General features: G+C 40.0%; 1 long non-coding RNA gene across 1 annotated transcript in view; it reads right to left on the reverse strand.

The window, feature by feature from the left end:
* Positions 1–19,268, reverse strand: part of LOC140323988 (uncharacterized) — a 430,128-nt gene that overhangs the window by 37,453 nt on the left and 373,407 nt on the right. The window contains exon 4 of the long non-coding RNA XR_011919468.1: positions 12,542–12,628. This is a non-coding gene — a long non-coding RNA (uncharacterized lncRNA). The remainder of the gene's footprint in view (positions 1–12,541; positions 12,629–19,268) is intronic.

Consider the following 19,268-nt stretch of genomic DNA (forward strand, 5'->3'; position numbering starts at 1 on the left):
TAAATATAAAATACATAATAAATAAAACCTAAATAGAGAAAATAATACAATAGTTTTATCGTCAAAAGAACAATACATGTATTACTATTTTTATTCATTCTTATTGCAGGCCCACAGTGGGAATTGAAAAAATTATTTTGGTCCATAAGGGGTATTAAGGTCCGAGTGCTGACATAGATAAAAGCCAACGTTCCCGTCCAGTAAACCAGACTACAAATTGGCGGCCAAATTTGCCCGCCACGGATGTTAAAGTCCATCCCAGCCTCGTTTTTGTTTTTCTTGTGTTCGATAAAAGATACACCACTGAAAAGAAAAACAGCATGCCCGTCACAGCTTAGGAGGCCGGTCAGAAGAACCACCGGCGTGAAGGAAAAGCTTTGTTTTCATTCTTATACAATTTGCTGTGAAACTTTTGCCTCGTCCTGTCTATTTTTTTTTTCGAGGTAAAAAATAGCCCGAGCAACCTTTCAATTAGTAGCTAATGAGTAGACATGGAACACCTTTGAAGCTTTGGCTTGTTAGGGCTTCTTGTTGAGGAGGTGTTGTTGCCATTTTTTTGACAAGAATCAACCAAAGGAAAAAAAAAATAGAAAACATTCTTGACAGAACTCAGCTGCGATTTTTGAAAGCCTGATCTGAGAAGGTTCCCTGCAACGTGTTGGGCTTGTTTCTGGAGTTTCTGCATCTTTTGAGAGACACAGCTGGGGCCTTTGATGACTTTGGATGGAATTTAAATTTGGAGGATATTTCTGACAGCGAAAAAAAATTCAAATATCAAAGTCAGCGGCAGATGTTGACACGAGATGTAAACACAGGAACAATATGTATGAAGGATATTTTTTTCTTTTTTTATAATTCTTCTTGCTGTCAGTCGGGGGTTATTATTGAGCAAGAGTGCTTGCTTGAAATTTACTCAGTTAATGATGCAGGTGCATCTTAAAAGCTTGCTACAACAATGTTTTATTGCGGTTCCTAGAATTTTTTTTCCTTTTTGGAAGCATCTGACCGGATTTAACCCTTAGAAAAATATTTTCAATTGTCTGCTAGGACATGTGAAAAATGTAATACATGTGAAAGTTATTGCTTTTTAGTGCAATTATTTTTAGAGGCATTGTGCCTTATTTCTGTGTACCCATTGTATGCAAATAATAATAAAAAAAATGCTATTTTGGTGTTGGGTCAATTTAATATACATATATATATATATATATATATATATATATTTATATTGCAATTGTACTTTACAATTACAGTATAAAGCAGGTGCACACTGCCACCTGCAGGCATAAGGGGTATCTCAAAGTTTATTTTGTGGATGTCATAGTTGATATGCTAATCACATGCTCAGAAACCACATGGATAAGAGAGAGAAACCGTCTGAAAGCAAACACGGATTTATCTTACCAAGCCCCGCCTTTAAGACAAAACTATATACCGTGTTTCCCCGATGATAAGGCATCCCCATCAAATAAGCCACCCCCTGATTTTTGCTCAAACAATTAAAATAAAGCACCCCCGCAAATAAGACATCCTCCGATACCTGATACTGTGTGCCTCTGTGTGACTCCTCGATGCTGGCTGCAGTGCAGAGTGAAACTGAAAGTAACTTCAAAGGACAAGCAAGCTGCTGATCCCTGCCCTAACTATGTCTGTTACCCGGCCGTTTAAGCCAAAAAAAAGTGAGTCAGTGATCATAAGGGGACAATCAATGGCACATACGGTAATGATCAGAAAGGGGACAATCATTGGCACATGAGTGATCAGAAAGGGGACAATCAATGGCACATGAGTGATCAGAAAGGGGCCAATCAATGGCACATGAGTGATCAGAAGGGGACAATCAATGGCACATGAGTGATTTTCAACAATAAATGTGTACTGTAGTCTTCTTCATGGAAAAATAGGACATCCCCCTGAAAATAAGACCTAGGGCATATTTTGGCATTTCAAAAAATATAAGACAGTGCCTTATTATAGGGGAAACAGGGTACCACTAGAGACTCCCAATCCTGACTGTCACGAATAGCTCTGGTCACCACTGATGGACAGGAACCATTGGTGGGGAACAGTGCTGTCATTGACAGTTGGACAGTGTTGCCACTGGGGGAATAAGGGACAAGAGGTACTTCTGTACATTTGCAATGCTGAAACTTTTAGACATGGGAGAGAGGGGTCCAGGAAATTCACTTGGGATAGAGCCCAGGAATTTCTTATGGCAGTCCTGCAGTGGGGACTGAGAGATTGTACTACTAGAAAGTTTTTTCTGGTGGCTCTCAAAGGACATAGGACTTTCCCTCTCATTGACAATCTATACAAAACACAGAGCAGGGAAGTGAGCTCAGAAAACGAGTCACTTATTCAGCTGTGTGCATTATTTTAAATTGAGCTCTGTATACAAAATGTGAAATATTTTTGTAAAAATAATTTTTGTCATCAAAGAAATTAGGATTAGCCTGGAAAATGCGAACCTCAATTTAGCACTCCACCTGCTGGCTCGGTGAAAACACCACAAATTTAATGCAAAATTTTATATCAATATGAAATCAATTGATAAAAAATAAAATTTTAGTAAGAAATTCATATTACTTTTAACACAGAATTAATGTTGCTGCTAATAGCCACAGCAGCCCTGATGCTTCCCCTACCACCAGACTGCATATTTGACTGAATAATAATTACAGTGCCAGGATCAGGACAAACTATAACACAAACACAATGCAATGATAACTTTCAGTATCTGCTCACTGAACAAACACAAGGTTTTCCCTTTACAGAATCCCTGAATCATCTTCCAAAAGGAATTGGATTGAAACAGACTATACGGATCATTAGCCTCACACCTTGCAAATCCAGGAGAATTGCCCAATTGCTATTCCAACATGTCAGGAATGATCTGAAATACGAGCTGATGGAAGTCATGCTAAAGCCTCTTCCAAGATCAGCACAACAATGGAGATCAGAGGATTCAGCCAGATTACTTGTGAGGCTATTAGCTTAAAACAGACCAAGCATTGGATATGTTTCTTCATAATAGGAACATTTTGGATATTTATACTCAGTGACCAGTGCTCCAAATGGCTGGTGGTTGCCTTTTTGCCCCATTTACATCAATATTGTTTTTGCTCCCATTCCACTGTCCTCAAAGCCACACCTTCATGGATGGGATTTAATGGGATTTTGAAGTGGACAGGGGGTGGTGGTGAAAATAAATTGGACCATGAACTAAAGATGGGGATATCTAAGAGGACAAAGAAGTGGGAATGCATAGGATAATGGGGGTCATGCCTTGGAGGACGGTGGATTAAAAATGAATAGAATGAAGTGACATGGACCAAATATGGGGCATATCTAAGAGGACAATGGACAGGAATGCATAGGATAAGGGGGGGGGGGGGGGGCATGGCTAGGAAGATGGTGGACTTGGGGGGGATTCATTGGGGGTAGTGGGAGTGGAATGTGGCTGACAGAAGAACTATACAAGGTAAACTACGGATGGAGGGGATGGATTGTAACTACTGGTGAAAGGTGGGCAAAGGAAGGTAAATATCAACTGGTTGTTACAGTAGAACAGTTTAACTACGGGCTGGTGCCAAAGCTGGTACCACCCCTGATAACCACCAGCCAATGGAAGCTCTGCTTGCTTTGTACCTTAACAACTCATCAATATTTCCCTTGCTAGCTTTGTTAACTCAAAAATCCAAAATGTTTGGAGGTAAACTTGACCAACACGATCGGATAGATTATATAAGCAATATCAAAGATGCCAAACATAGTTTTAAAAGGACTATAAAAAGTGTAGCCAACTTCCAGAACCCCAGAAAACATAATGAAAATCCATCACAGAGAAATAGTGTGGCGTACAGGATATATTCTTCATGTTCCAATTTTTTTTATTGTGTCTCAAATAGAAGTTAGGAAGATAAAATCGAAAAGGCTTCCCAATCTGTGCCCCTCAAATCCTCTTTAACTACACATCTTGACCTCGGCCAGAAAAATATGAACCTGAGAAGATTTGAAGCAACAATTCCTTGTCCTAGGCATTTCATCTGAGTTTGGCACGCGGGAGACTGATGAAAAACTATTACGGGAAAGGTAAGATATGGGCAGCCTATTTGCTGAAAGGGGATTTCCAGGCTCTCTTCGCACGTAGGTTTAACAAAAATCTTGATTGCCATCTGGACATTTCTGTAAGCTCATAATCATTATGAAGTATTAGCGCTAGACAGGCTGGAAAAGTTTTAAAGTTGGCCAGTGGATTGCAGGAGCAAAGGAACTTCTGTATGACATTATCGTTTATAAGTAGTTCTTGGCAGGAATGTAATTGGAAACCCAAATGAATCTTCTTCAGTCTGCAAATACACCAATAACATGCTCGTAGTTTGGGTTTGTTTCCCAAACTTTGTGCTGGTGCAATGGGTTAAAATATCTTTTGTTGTAGCACTTTGTAGTGTCCACCACCACCACCGTATAGTGGCTTTGGTCTCTAGTACTCTAGGTCCATCGTCCGAACGACCGTCCTGGCAGATCCACAGACGATGGACGATTAACGATCCTAATGCAAGGGAAGATGGAAAGTGAGCAGCAGGTTGCTGCTACGTCATTCTTCCCCTCCCCTCTCCATAGAGCAGAGCGGTGCTGTATGTACAGCACTTGTTCGTGCATCGTGCAGTCATTAGTCGTTGGAAAGGATCGTGAAAGATCCTTTCCAATGACAATTGCACGTGTGTACGCAGCTTTATTTCCCCCACCCCTGCACATTGCTCAATTAAAAGAGCTGTTCATCTTAGTGATATTCAGTCTTATATAGATTGCATAGGGTTGAACTATATTACAATCTCTTATATATCTTGTAGAACTTATTAGTGAATTCTCTGGTCATTTTGTGGGATTTCCAGCATCCCTACTGGAAGTTTACCTTAATTTTCATAGAATGAGAGAGAATGTAAAACAGAATCATAGAATGTAACACCAGATGCTAAAAAAAGAGACATGGGAACAATGCAGGTGGCTTTACTATTTTAAATAATAGCTTATGTGTCTCCAGGAGGCTCTCCCCCGTATGGTTCATATCCACACATTTCCCGTAATTGGAAGCATTAGCCAACTCATGTCAAGATATGAGCACAGTGAGGTTGATTTACTAAGGAATTTGAACTGTTCACTTAGGAAAATGAATTATTCTCTTGTAAGGGATAAATCACGCAGCTTAGTGAATATGATAAAATTCACTTTGCAAAGAATTGCAGCATGGCAATGACAACCTCTGGATGATACAAGTTCTTTTTATTGATACAGCCTGGAATTGGCTACCACTGGATACAGAAAATAATTATCATTACAGCTTGTGATAGTTGACCACTTAATGCAAAGTTTGGTGACTGCTATAGCCTGGAACTGGGCACCACAAAGAGCGGTTACTGCTATGGTCAGGGACAGCTGAAATGCAAGGTTTGTTGACTGCTAAAATCTGAAGCTGGCCAACATTAGCCACTGGGAGCCATCATCACTACATCCGAGCATAGATGACCTTTAAAACAAGATATGACACAATCTGGAGCTACCACCACTGGACACAGGCAAGGAGTCCTAATTATTACATCTTGGGGTAGTTGATCACTAACTCAAGGTTTGATAACTTCTACAGCCTGGAATGGGCCACTATTAGACACAAGAAGTAGTTACCAATAAAGCCAGGGATAGTAAAGACCACTGTCTTCTACTGGATGGAAATAACCATCTTTGGTTGGGAGGGTTAATCACATCAAGCCAGGTAATCTCTGCAGACAAGGAATAATAATTGAGAAAATATACGGTGAAAAGAACAAGGTTTGAGGCTCAGAAGTTCAATGCTAATAATAATTATGTATTTATACATGGTTCATTCACACATATATACAATAATACAGGTAAATCTTGTATTGCATCCCTGGTCCTGTTTACATTCACAGTAGTGATATGACAATACTATACAAATGTATTCTTCCCACATACAAATACATTATTAAAACTCAAAAGATGGGACTGAGAAGGCCGGCCATTTACCTGCGCGTTTCGCCGAATAATTGCCAAATCTCAGAACTGACCACTGTTGGACCCACAGATAGGCAACTTTTGTTCTTGGGGAACAATTACCATTACATCCATAAAGCAAACAGGATCTAGTATGTTTTAACTAATAAAATGTAAGTTGTTCATAATCTGTTCATGCACATTCTACACCAGCGTGTTACTCCACTAGTACCTAACTATTGCTGTAGTTTGTGTCGCTGCCGATGACTAGCGAGCTTTGTGCACATTAGTTATTATGAGTCTTCAGATAAAGAGTTATTATTTCCTAGCTGTGATGCCTTGTCTTCAGCACGGTGTTCTACTTGTGAGGTCTAGCTCGTTGGTGACATGAGACGTCCATTACTTTGTCTAATAAAGAATTTTTCTCTACGTAGGGAAGAGATACAGGAGGGACCCCTGTGGGGGGAATGCACTTCTCCTGAAACACCATCACAGCAGGATTCTACCCTTATTAGTGACTTCATTATCGCTGCACACGGGGAATAAAAAAAAAATTACATCTGCAAGAAAAGCTTTGTCAAGGGGTGACATGCTCTACTTTCAAGTCAACTAATGAAGTTAGGAAAATATTCCATTAAACAAAGTAGGATATAGCACGCTCCAACGAATGCAGCCTATCTGCCATACACAGATGTTTGTGTTTACTTTAACTTAACTTCACTCAAACTTTTTGACGTTTTTTTAGTGAGAAAGGGTAATATCCCCTGCTGAGTTTTTATTGCTTTTCATTTTCTCTTCACTTTTCACTCCTAAGGCAATAATTGATAGAAAAGAATAAAAATGAACATGAACAGCAACAAACATGGGGGGGGGGGGGCTTTATAATATTTGTCCTTTTTTGTCCACTGGTTAGTAAGGGCTCCTGTTTACTAATTGGTGCAGAATTATTCTCAAACCTGGGAAAAGGGTCCTCAAGTTTTTGGTTGTAGGGCTTTTTGACAGAAGAGATAATAGTCATAGCCACAGACAGGATTCGTAAGGGATTTTGTGAGACCAATGGCTTAACACGAAGGTATCAGTATTTAGACTGTTATCTGTTGGCATTTTGCAATTTATTAGGGACATTGCAGTTCCCAAATATTATGTGCTTGTCTATTATATTCAATAGGAACATCCAAGATATGTAGTTTTAGACTGTAGTGAGAGATGCAAAGCTCTCAAAACATTGCAGCCATACTAAAAGAGAGTGAAGTGATTGTGTCGGTGATCTCTGTATGGTCCATGGAGTTCATGTGAGCTGGACTGCAAGAGGATGATGTGCGAGAGCATAAGCATGAGGAATAGGGGGTAAAGCTTGGGTAATACCTGCAGACAAACAAGTTATGGAGCAGTGAAAGCTATGTTCCTACTTGCTTAGTGCACTGTGTGATGAAGTTGACCTTGGGCGCATGTAGCCTATGGGGCCTGGTGGTGCCTATTTATTTTCTGTCTTAACGCAAAAGGCTAATGTGTGGGCCCTCCATAAATGGGCACTTAGAAGGTTAGAGCACTGTCAAACTAGGGGATTTAGGAGGTAATAGGTTAATGATGGGGCACAGGGAAGGCACGTATCAACAAGTTACCTGTCCAAGGAGGATGACCTACATACTCAATGGGCAAAGTGGGCAAAGTCCACACAGCCTTTTTCCATTTGCATGGTGAATTTTGCTTTAGTGCACCTGTTTCCTGATAATTTTTTGGATATAGCAGAGTTAGACATTGTTGATGCTCTGCTGGGTCTTCTGCTGGAAGAAACCAACAGGAGAAAAATGGGTTAGGGGTCTTCCTGCTGGGGTCACATAAAGCAATACAAACCCAGCAGGCATTAATTCTCTGCCCTTTTCCACATCAAATGTAAAATAAATTCTAAATCATTTTCAAACCCTTTCATAAATGCTTGATGATATCACATTCTCTGATCAAAATACCACTTTGTGCTCTCTAGCCAGACCAAGTGATGACACCGTGTAAGTTGGCTGAACAAGCCCAAAACGTGTCAAGCCAGACCGAACAGCTTGAGATTACATCTTCATCTGATGGACAAGATTGCAGTCCCATTCTACTCAGAGCTATCTCTGGAAGAGTTTGAAAGCTGCCTGGAGTGAAGCGAAAACATGTTTTGTCCCGTAGCCAGATTTGTAATGACTGAGTCTTTAATTCTGCTAGGTCTTTTTCTTGGCACTTTACAATTGACAGACAAATTAAGAAGCCAAATTCAAGGGCTTTCTCAGCCTTTCATTTTTTTTTTCCGTGGCTGTGACACTGATAATTAATCTCCCTCAGTCTGCCTCGATTTTAGATGTAAATCACCTCAATCTTGATATTAGCTGAAGAGAAGATCTTCTGGATGACTCCAACTAATCATAATTTTACACAAGACAACGTTGTGTCAAGTAGAGAACATTCAACGTCATGCTCCACTGGCAAAACATGAAAATACAAATAGGCAACAAAATAACATCCTGGTATTTATCAGTGCTCCAAATTGTTGGTAAACCTTGCAATTACATAGCAACAGTCAACAAGTCATTGGATAAAAAAATATTCTAAAATTTTATACAGATTCTGTATCCACATATTTTATAAAAATACTCAAAAAATATCCATTAAATAGACATATTTAGCTTTAAATAGCTAAATATTTTTTCTTGTGAATGGAAGGGCAAAGTGATAGCATTTTTCCTTCGTTACCAAGTATACTGATGAGCCATGTGATCGACAACATTAGCTTCAATACTTTACATGGCCCACACCACTCGCACATAATTTCACCAAGACCTAAATAACCCTTTACCCACTCAGGATTGGGGGAAAGTCTGGTCTAGAATAGTCAAATACTTTTGGTACTGGAGGAGGTACTGGGCCTATGCCAGAATACCAAAGGTTAACCTTCCTCATAGGAATATATGTTGGAGAAGTTATGGTCAAACATGTGTTTTTTTTGGATACTTGGGGGTCTTGCCCAATACTAACCCTTCTAAACTTCCTTACACATTCCCATTCCTGAAGACTCCCAACAAATCCTAGGTTTGTTGTCCTATCTACAAAAATGAGCCTATTTTTTGTTCTGGACACAGATTCTTAATTATTGAAAAAATGCACAGAAAATTACCCATAGAATTGTTGTACACTATGTTGAAGCCATCTAGTCTTGATTAGGCAACCTTCATATTTTGCTTTGAGGTCCATGTTGGTAAAAACCCCTTCTTCTCCATTGGTCCATCTTCCTTTATATCTATCCTTCTTCTAACTAATATTTTTTATTCCATATTTCCCCCAACATGAGTGGGAGAACTGTTATGGTTATGGCACCAAAGATTACCAAGCCACACAAGATTAGGCAACCTTCACACTTTGCTTCAAGGCCCTTGGTGGTAATCATGTCTTCTTCTTGCCAACCTACACTTCTCTTTTGACCCATTTTCTCCCTTATCTATTCTGCTTTTAACCACAATGTCCTATCACACATGTCCTCCCAACATAAGTTGGAGAACATATATGGCTATGGCACCATTGATTACCAAACCACACAAGATTAGGAAACCTTTACATTTTGCTTTAGGGCCCTTGGGGATAACCATGGCTATCTGTCCTCTTACTGCCAACTCCTTCTCCTTTGGCTCATCTTCCTTCCTATCTATTATTCTTTCAAGCATTATTCTCTATCCCACAAATCCTCCCAAAATGAATGGGAGAACTTAGATGGCATTGACACCATGGATTACTAAACCACACAAGATTAGGCAACCTTCACATTTTGCTTCAAGGCCTTGGGTGTAGCCATGGCTATCTGTCTACCTGCCAACCCCTTTTTCTTCTTTTGGCACAACTTTCTTATCCATTCTTTTTTCTAACCATTATTCTTTGTCCCACATGTCCTCCCAAGATGATTGGAAAAACTTAGATGGGAATTGCACCATAGACCACCAAACCTCACAAACTACTCATTATTTATTCTTTATATTCTGATGTGGTATGACCCCTGTTAGAGCAGGTTTGGACCTGCTTCTGCATCCAGCGATCGTGTCCCAGTGACTGGCACCTTGTTAGCCGTCCAGTCACTTAAAGAAACCAGTGTCTGTGCATTTGTCAGCTGATGGTTTAATGCTGCCCCCATTCGTTGTCTATGGAGCTGCCGCAGGGAGAAACTACATGTAGCATTTCCCCAGAAGTGGCAGTACCCTGGCATAAAGAAGCAGTACACACATCCTGAACTCATGGCCGGTGTGACCCCCCATCCTTTAAAAACAATAAAATGTTATGACAAAAAATGACTTATGAAATTGAATTTACAGGTTCATATCTGACTTTAGTGATTGTGTTGGAATCTTTAACACTCATGCTCAGCCAGAATATGCACCATTAGTCCTTCCTCATAATAAACCATCTACCATTAGGCATGCAATCAATATCAATTTAAACCTTCCACTTTACATTCATACAGTAGAGAAATTCGGTGGATGAGAATCTCTAAACAAGAATCTCTACCAACAAAGAGCATCTGTGCCAAGCTCTCTGCACTAAACAGAAATGGGATTACTTTTTGTTGAACTTGACAGCTGAAAGGTTTTGAGTGATTAATTACTTTGAGAATTGACGAGCAGAAGAAAATAATCAACAAAACTCCCCTACACATAAAAACAGCATAAAAAACAACACAAACTACTATTCACTTAAAAAGAAGAAAAAAGTTAACTTTTTTTTGTTAAAGGAGCCAAATTGGGATGAGATTTACAGTACTGGGATGGAAAATTCGATTTAACTTTGTCAGCAGCGACCATTAAAGGAAGGAAAAGAAAAAGCTTATATGCAAATGTTATTACGGAGCGGAGAAATGGGCTGCAAACGGCAGTCAGAAACTGAAAGTTCATTGTCTTACTTACAAAGCACAGATCCCGATTGAGCCTTGGTTGTCATCTAGTTTGCATACGCTTTCTCTGGCTTAATTGTCTTTACGCAGGAAACTTATCTGGTAGGCCATGGGAACTAAAAGGCAGGCCTTTGAACAGGCAAAGCCCAATTAAAGCCCAATTATCTGTCTTTTACCATGCTTACATCGTCTGAGAGGCAAAGACTTAAAAAAAAAAGAAAAAAAAAAGAAAAAGTTATCGGAGATTGTCTACATTTCTCATAAAACGACATGTAAAACCAGGGGCGAATTCAGAGGAGACATTTATCTATTCAAGGCCTGAAGTGGATGATCTGCAAAGTGCGACTGCTTTTTTTTTCTATGCCGTGCAACAGTTCCAATCTGCCATTGCAAAGTGAGATGTCATAGGAGTATAGCACTGCAATATAATAGGGTATGATAAAAACCCAAATGAATGGGGATAGCTATGAGCATTTTCATATTAATATTGTTCCTTTTTTTCAACTCTTTGAGCTAGAATCTGAAAGTCATTGCTTTAATCAGTTTAGATAAAGCCAATCTAAAATCAAAATAGAAAAAGGCAAATTCTAATAATCTGGGTAAATACAAACTGTGTATGTAAGCAAAGAAGTGGACAGAATATCTAGTTTTGTGCTTGCACACTGCACTGCATCTCATTTCTTCTCATCTTTGAATTCAGCCAGTGGGATGATCCATTACGTGTGATCGTGTGACACCCAAAGCGTGTAGAACTGATGACGAATTACATTTCCAAGCATCTCTGCATTAGAGTAGAAACCATGGGGGAAACGCCAATGCCCATTATAGGGGTTCTGTGTTGATTTTCAAATCTGAATATCTACCCATTGCCCATTATAAGACGCTCTCACCCTCCCTGTTCTGAGTTCCAGGATCTGAACATTTTTTTGATACCATCATGAGGAGCTTCCATCATCCATGATTCAGGTTCCTAGGTCTGCACACCTGCTGTGCCTTTATGAGGGTCCTAAACTATCCCTGTTCTGAGTTCCTGGGTCTGCTGTGTTCTATATAAGGGGGCCCTATCATCCCTGCACTCAAGGTGTGTACCCCTGCTTTGCATATTATGTGACACCATCCATGTCCTGAGTTTCTGGGTCTGTACACTTGCTTTACCCAATATGAAGGGTTCCCTTATCCTTTATACCGGCTCTTGGTGGAAGACATAGGCCATATTTGGCACTACTGACCATGGTAACTAGCAGCTACTGTCATGGCAAATAGAACATTGATAAATGTAGTTAAAAGGGAAAAAACCCGTCTATAGGGAGTATACATACATGGGTGTAATAGTAGGGGTCTTGAAAATGGGAAGTTCCAACAAACGTTATGTGACATGCGCATATTGCAAGCATATGCTTTTTAATATACAGAACAGGCTGACAGTGGAACCTATGAAATACATCAATAGATAGTAAGCATACATATATACAACTCTACAGATGAGGCTTTATCATAAGCAAGTAAGCCCATGCAGTCTACTTTTCTAGTCGTTTGACCGAATGCATTTCGCAAATAACGCTTCATCAGGGCAATATTTACAGCAACTCAATAAAAGTAATATGGAAATGTGAAGTATCTTACCTCTTCTTCGCTGTCTTTAAGAATAACCCATTAAACAGAGATGAAGGTTTCTCTTCTAATAATAAACATGTGGCTCTTTCAGTCTACCTGTCAAAGAGAGAATACGTGTGGTTAATAATGTAATATCAACATTGATTTTTTTTAATTGACCAGATAGTGTGGGCTGACAGTATTTAAAGCAATTACAAAACCATCATTAGCTACACATAGTTATGTGTGGTGTAATCAGGGGCAGATAAACTGTACCAATGCACAAGAGTCCCAGACCCTCCCCAGCCAACAGGGGAACCCATGGACACTCTGAAATCATGGGGGCCCAAAATAATTTTGCACAGGGGATGATTCTTGGTTACGTCCACCAATGGGTGTAATTGTATCTCTTTCTCTGTGATGGTCACAGTTGTGGTCAATTGGTGTGTACAATCAGAGTATATGACATAAACCTGCACTAAACATTCTCAGAATTATAATGGCTACGCAGCCAGATTGACATTGCAAGTGTAATGTAAAGGTTTTGTGATTGGATATAAATTGAATAAACGGTTTAGGTAGGTACTAACAGAAAATTGTTAAGGATTGAGTATAGATTGTGCAAACAAATTGCCATGTGAAATGACATGCATGCATAAATCATAAAAGTAACATAGAACAGTATCCAATTCCTTCTTAAAAAGCATGAACCTTTAATTTCATATACAGCATAGTAACACTGATATCCAATTAGTGAAATACAAATGTTTCCTATGAAACAACTGCATTGTATGTTCATACTGCAATACCTAATTTCACCTGCAGATGGCTGTGTGAGTAATCTGAGCATCTCTGGTTTGAGAAAACCCATGAGCTGCAGGAAGCAATACCACCTTGGGCTTAATTTGCTAAATGAATATAGGCTGTTCCGCAAAATGAGCTATCCCCCAAAGATATTTTACAGTTTTTCATCAGTAAACAAGATGACGCTTAAGACTTTAACTATTCAATTGTGTGCAGGGAAAAACCATGTATGTGACTGGATATTCTTGAGCTACCACTACATTCACTATGGTAATGGAAACGCCCTTTGCAAGGTGATTATTCACTTTGTGAACGAACAGTCAAAATTCGTTAAGTAACTCAGCCCCCTTACTAAGGATTCGTGTGACTAAACTGTAAGCAGTGAAGCACATTGTTCCCTCTCAGCCATGGAAGAGAAAAACCTGGGCTTGGATGATAAACCTATATTGTGTTGTTATCCTATAGCAATAACCCTCTAGTGTTTGGGGTATTGCTGGCCTGTGGAACTAATGCTGGCCTGGGTGTTATTGCTTGCTGGCCTAGGATCAGGCAGGGAGGTATTGCTTGGTTATCACAATTGTAGTCAAATCACATCCACTTTTATGCCCCTCACACAATTTTTTGATGTGTCATACTTTGTGCGCCATTGCTAGGCTCCCATTTTTAAACTGGTTTGGACCCCTACTTTGTTGAGACACTCTTGGACCCCTGTTGGGCTTTAAGTGCTGTCTATGTTCCCTTTAGAGGGCTTTCCTATTTATCATGGTGACCACTCTCACTGGGCCTAAAAGTACAGGGAACATCCAACATTTGGAGATGCCACCGAAATATTAGAAGGAAAATCTTCCGATGGAGACAACTGTCTACTTTCTTTCCCTTTTGGAGAGAAACTTTTGAAACGCAACCTATGTCCTCCCAATGAGTGAGCAGAGAAAGAGGGCTTTGTGGCAAACATAGGTGTAACATATTTTCTGCCATATAGATGGACTTATTGAGTCCAAACAGTAAACGTTCTCAACTCTTAACGCGTTTCGCCTGTTTTAGGCTTTTCCAGCCTTTATATATTCCTTAAAGACACCAAAAACAGGCGAAATGCGTCGGGTGTTGAGATCCTGTACCAAATGGTTCAGACTCATGGACTCATTGGGGCTATCTGGGCTTTGGAGAGATTTGATTTCCTGTAATGGGAAATTAAAGTGATAACAGGATGCAGGAGAAGATAAAAGTTTCACCCCTTCTCTATCTAAAAGTTTTGGTTTCAGATATAATTTAATAGAGACATATTCCATGTTAAAGCTCCTTTTCCCCTAAACCAGACATCTCAAAGATAATCCATTCGGTGTTGGAGTCTGTGCTTTCCTATTTCTCATAATGCCTTATTTCCAGGCCGAATACTTTGTTATGAATCTCCCGGGTGTATTATAAGGGGAGGCCTCTATTAAATGCAGCAACAATGCTAAAACTCGAAGCAAGCCACTTTGTTCAACGAATACAAGACCGAGAGTGAACGGCAAAAAAAAAAAAACGATTTACCCTGAGAATGTTCTCATTATTTTGTTCTCCCGTGGAGGACATAAACCTAGGTGTTGGCTAAACTTAAATGATCTTCGTTAAATTGCAAGCCTGGACCAAAACAGCTGGGAGCAGGCAAATGCTATTTTGCAGAGCAGGAGACACAAAGTTCCATCTTCCGTAAACTTTTTTTTTTGAAGGGTATTAAACTAAAAAATAAAGACGTTTAGATTCCCTATGGGTTTTCATAAAGAATATCTCTATGTGAAAATAATACAAAAACAACTTTTGCTTTATTTGTGTCATTCTTAGAGTTCTGTTGTGTGCTTTCTGTTTTCTTGGAGGCAATCAAGACACGGGAGACATTCCTGATGTGACAAAGTTGTATTACTTATTCTTATTTACTTACTACTTATTACTTAAATATGCTAAAATTTTCTATGCTTTCATTATGCTCCATTCGTCCATCAGGGAGCCGATAATTAAATGCCGTATAAGCTCCGTGTTGGATGGTGTTGGGCCTTCCACATGGTTGATGATGTCCACCTTCCCCCATGTATTTATCCCGGCATTTGACTACTCAAGCTCCAATACTGCATCCTTGGTGGGAATTACATTCACCAATAACTAGAAGACTACAGGGCTTCAACAAGACAAATAATCTGAAGTTTTGTGAAGGTGAACACATATGGGTGGTGAAGTGGGTTTTTAGTAGACTCTGTTAGGAGACCATTCGGGGTCATAACCCTCCAACGGAAAGTCTCAACATAATATAATATGGCAAAAACCTACTCATTCTATCTAGGGTTCCCCATTCTTCAAAATAGCATAGGGGCTTGTTCACATGGATGGTTGTGTAGCAATTTTTGGCATTTTACTACTCAATGATAACTACAAAGCATTCTATATTATAATTGAAGGCTATATTCAGACTGGTGGTGAGGTTGCAGTGTGGTACGGGTTCCACACACCTCTGACCTGCTTGTTTGGGTGAAATGGTATTTGTAGGATCTCATCTGTTGCAGCTCATAAAGAATAAATGGGGGCAAAAGAAAATGATTCAGTACCCCCCACTGTAAAAGCTGGCCTGGGTGTGGGTTGCACAACGGCTGGTAAGGTGCCAGCTGTCTTGTACTACAGGGGATTCGTTGTTACTGTTGCAAATTTGTTTTTTTTTGCAAGCATTGTGATTTACTTCACTTCAATAGACTTAAATAGAACACTTTTGAAAAGGTGAAGTGTTTGATAAGTAGTTTTTATACTTTTGAAAGGTGTTCTGGACATCTTTTTCTAGAAGAAAAAAATGTAAAGTACAAACAAATGATATGTTGCCGCTTTCCATATCTTTCTAATAACCACAATGGAAGACAATCACAATACCAATCATCCAGCATTTTTTATGCATTTATTAAATGACTGTCAAAACCACCATCAAACACCACCAGGTGCCAAGCAGTTAAAATTGGGTGCTTGATAAGAAGTAACTGCACTATATATAACTGTTGGTGGGAACAAACCCTATTATGTAGTTCTTTGTTTTTATATTATGGAATTAGCTACCTGCAAGCTAAAAGAAACCTCTTTTGGTAGAGATATGATCTGTTTTTTTGAAGGTGGAAATCATCCTTTCTTTACTACATGGTGTAATAATAAAGCAAAAATTATCTATAAAATGTAATGCCCCTCTCAGGCACTGCACCCGGGAGTAGCAACTGGTGATCAGTTGCAGCATATCAAGCCTGAAAGGATCCCACAACTAGACAGCCATCGGAAAGTGTCTACATTACTTGAGGGATTAACACTCGAAGTGGGAACCTCCTTCTCTGCAGTGAAGAATATGGAAGGCTTAGGACCCCATATGTCACGTGGCATTACAGTGTTATTTCAAGCAAATAGATACATTGGGCCTCATTTATGGAAGCTCCCAAATGACTGGAGAAGATAGACTATCATTGGAGAACCTTGGTGATCCTGAAATGGTTCTGGTCCTGGATTAAAAATATTTGTCAACCAAGAACAAATCATTTTTAAGAAATCAATCCCAGGTTTCCTGGATCACCCAGGTTCTCCCATGATAGTCTATCTTCTCCACCCTTGGAGAACCTTGATCCTCCAGGCCCATTGGTACAATTTTCCAATGATCTGGTGAAGAGGTTGCAGTGCTGTTATCCCTTTCGCACACCACTGAACTGCTGCCTTGGGGTAGACACAAATCATTCATTTTCTATTAGGCTGCCACGGGTAAATGCCACAGGTAGTGTCTACCCATAGTAGCCTAATTCAAAATGAATTGGGGCAGCAGTACCGCTCACTGCCTCCTCCTGTCAAATCTGCAAGGCTGGTAATATGAGAACCAATGTTGCGAGTGGCTGGCACCTGCCCAGGGCCTTTCGGTAAGGTTTGTTCCCATCGCAAGTCTGACACTGCCCTTGTTTGCCAAAGGTCAGTCTTTCATTAAATTCAAGTTTTTAGGGCCACACTACTACAATTAGGTGTAGAATTATGAGAATGGGGTCACTTCCTGGACCTAGGCTCCGTGGACAGAGGAGATTCACTGCCCAATGAGGAGGCCAAGAGGTGACTTAGACATAATGTACGAATTTGCTTGGAGTTAAGCTGCAGCCATGACCCAGTGCAGCTCTTTCATGGTTGCCAGATCTCTTTTTTCTTTTTGTAGTTTCCCTTTAGGATTTCCAAGCTGCCCCCTCCCCGCCTTGCGCATCGTTTTATATCCCACTTATGCTTTGAAAAACTTAGTAATTGCCATTCAATTTTTTTTTTTAAATCAATGTTTTTATTGTTCTATTTCCTTCTCTAATGTCATATGTCTATTTCCTCGAATGTTTCATAAACATTTAATAAAAAACAAGATGTTTGACAAATAAAAAGCAATTTTGAGATGTATTCTGCTTTATTCGCCCACTTATTGCGCATTGAACTGTCAATTTGTTGTTAAATATCTTGCAGACGTTTCCTGTGGTGTGCTTCAAAGTAACGTTTGCAAACTGATTTGCAGTGCCATTAACCAAATAATCGCCCTATAAAAATAAATAAGTGCCAAATTTCTCAGCCGGTACTTTTTCACCTTCCTTTAAATAACGGAGAATAGAAGTTGGTAGGATATCAATGTTACATATTGGCCATACAAATGATAGAATACATTACAGCTATAAAAATTACAGATTGGCGGACTTGTTTGTAACAAATATCACTGTGAGCCATTAGTGCATTTAATGCTACAGATCAATTTTTTTTTTTACCAGGGTTCCTCCAGAGGTTTCTGGAGGTTCTTTGAGCAATGGGCAATCTGTGCATCTCAGGTCAGACTTAAGCCGCATACACACGTGCAATTCTTGTCGTTGGAAAAAATGTTTTAGGATCCTATGCTGCTTGGTCTCCCCCTTCCCTTGCATTAGGATCACTCCCCGTCAGGACGGATCCACGGACGATGAACGGCATGGACCGTACAAATGACAGATTTTTGCCCGATATCTGCCCTGAGCCGATTAGTGGGTGAGAAAAATTGGACGTGTACGTAGCTTAAGTGACACCAATGATCTTTTTGGTTATCTAAGGGTGACATTCTTCCCAATGGTCAGGAATGTAAGTGGAATTCTTCCCACTGACCACCTCACTAATGTACCGTGAGCTAAGGAAATAGTATCTATAGAAGGGGTTCTCTGAAGACCTAAAATTTGTTTCAAAGGGTTCCCCCGTGTTAAAAAGGTGGAGAAACACTGCTGTTGCTTCCAGGGTTGGGGGTGCATGCAACTTCTTCCAATGATGGTCGGGTCCAACACTGGGGATGTATTGCCAGCTGTGGCAAAGAATGTAGAGGCAAGGGAGTGTTGGCAAGGTTGACGTTGGGAGTCTCTTATGCAGATGTTTTAATTGGGCAAGACCACAATGTCTCCTTAATTAGGAACTGGTAGTTGCAGTGTCTGTATTGGGCAATTCAAAAGGAGGGGTCAAGGGTTAGAGCAGTGCTTCTCCACCAGGATTTCATGGAAGCTTAAGGTTCCGATGCTAGGGGTTCCTTGAGTTATAAGCAGTTTGTACCTCTCAGGTCAGTTACCACTGACACCAAAAATCTTTTTGGCTATCTGTAAGGGTGACATTTTTCTCCCTGGTTAGTAATGTAAGAGCCATTTTTTCCCAATGTCCACCACACTAATATACCGTGAGCTGTGGATGTAGTAATTATAGAAGGGTTTCCTTGAAGACCTGTAAGTTATTTCAAGGGTTCCCCAATGTTAAAAGGGTAGCGAAAGGCTGGGTTTGAGGATTCAAATGGTAGACTTTTTGATGAATTACGGGGTTGATGTCACCTCTGTCCAATCATCTCCCTGAACGCATGAATTTAATGTCTTCTTTCGGGAGGCTCTGATCTGAGGAAGCAAAATCCCTCCCTCTGTATGGGGGCCTTCATACTGGCACAGTA

This window comes from Pyxicephalus adspersus, chromosome 1 (assembly GCF_032062135.1).
Source record: "Pyxicephalus adspersus chromosome 1, UCB_Pads_2.0, whole genome shotgun sequence".
NCBI lineage: Eukaryota > Metazoa > Chordata > Amphibia > Anura > Pyxicephalidae > Pyxicephalus > Pyxicephalus adspersus.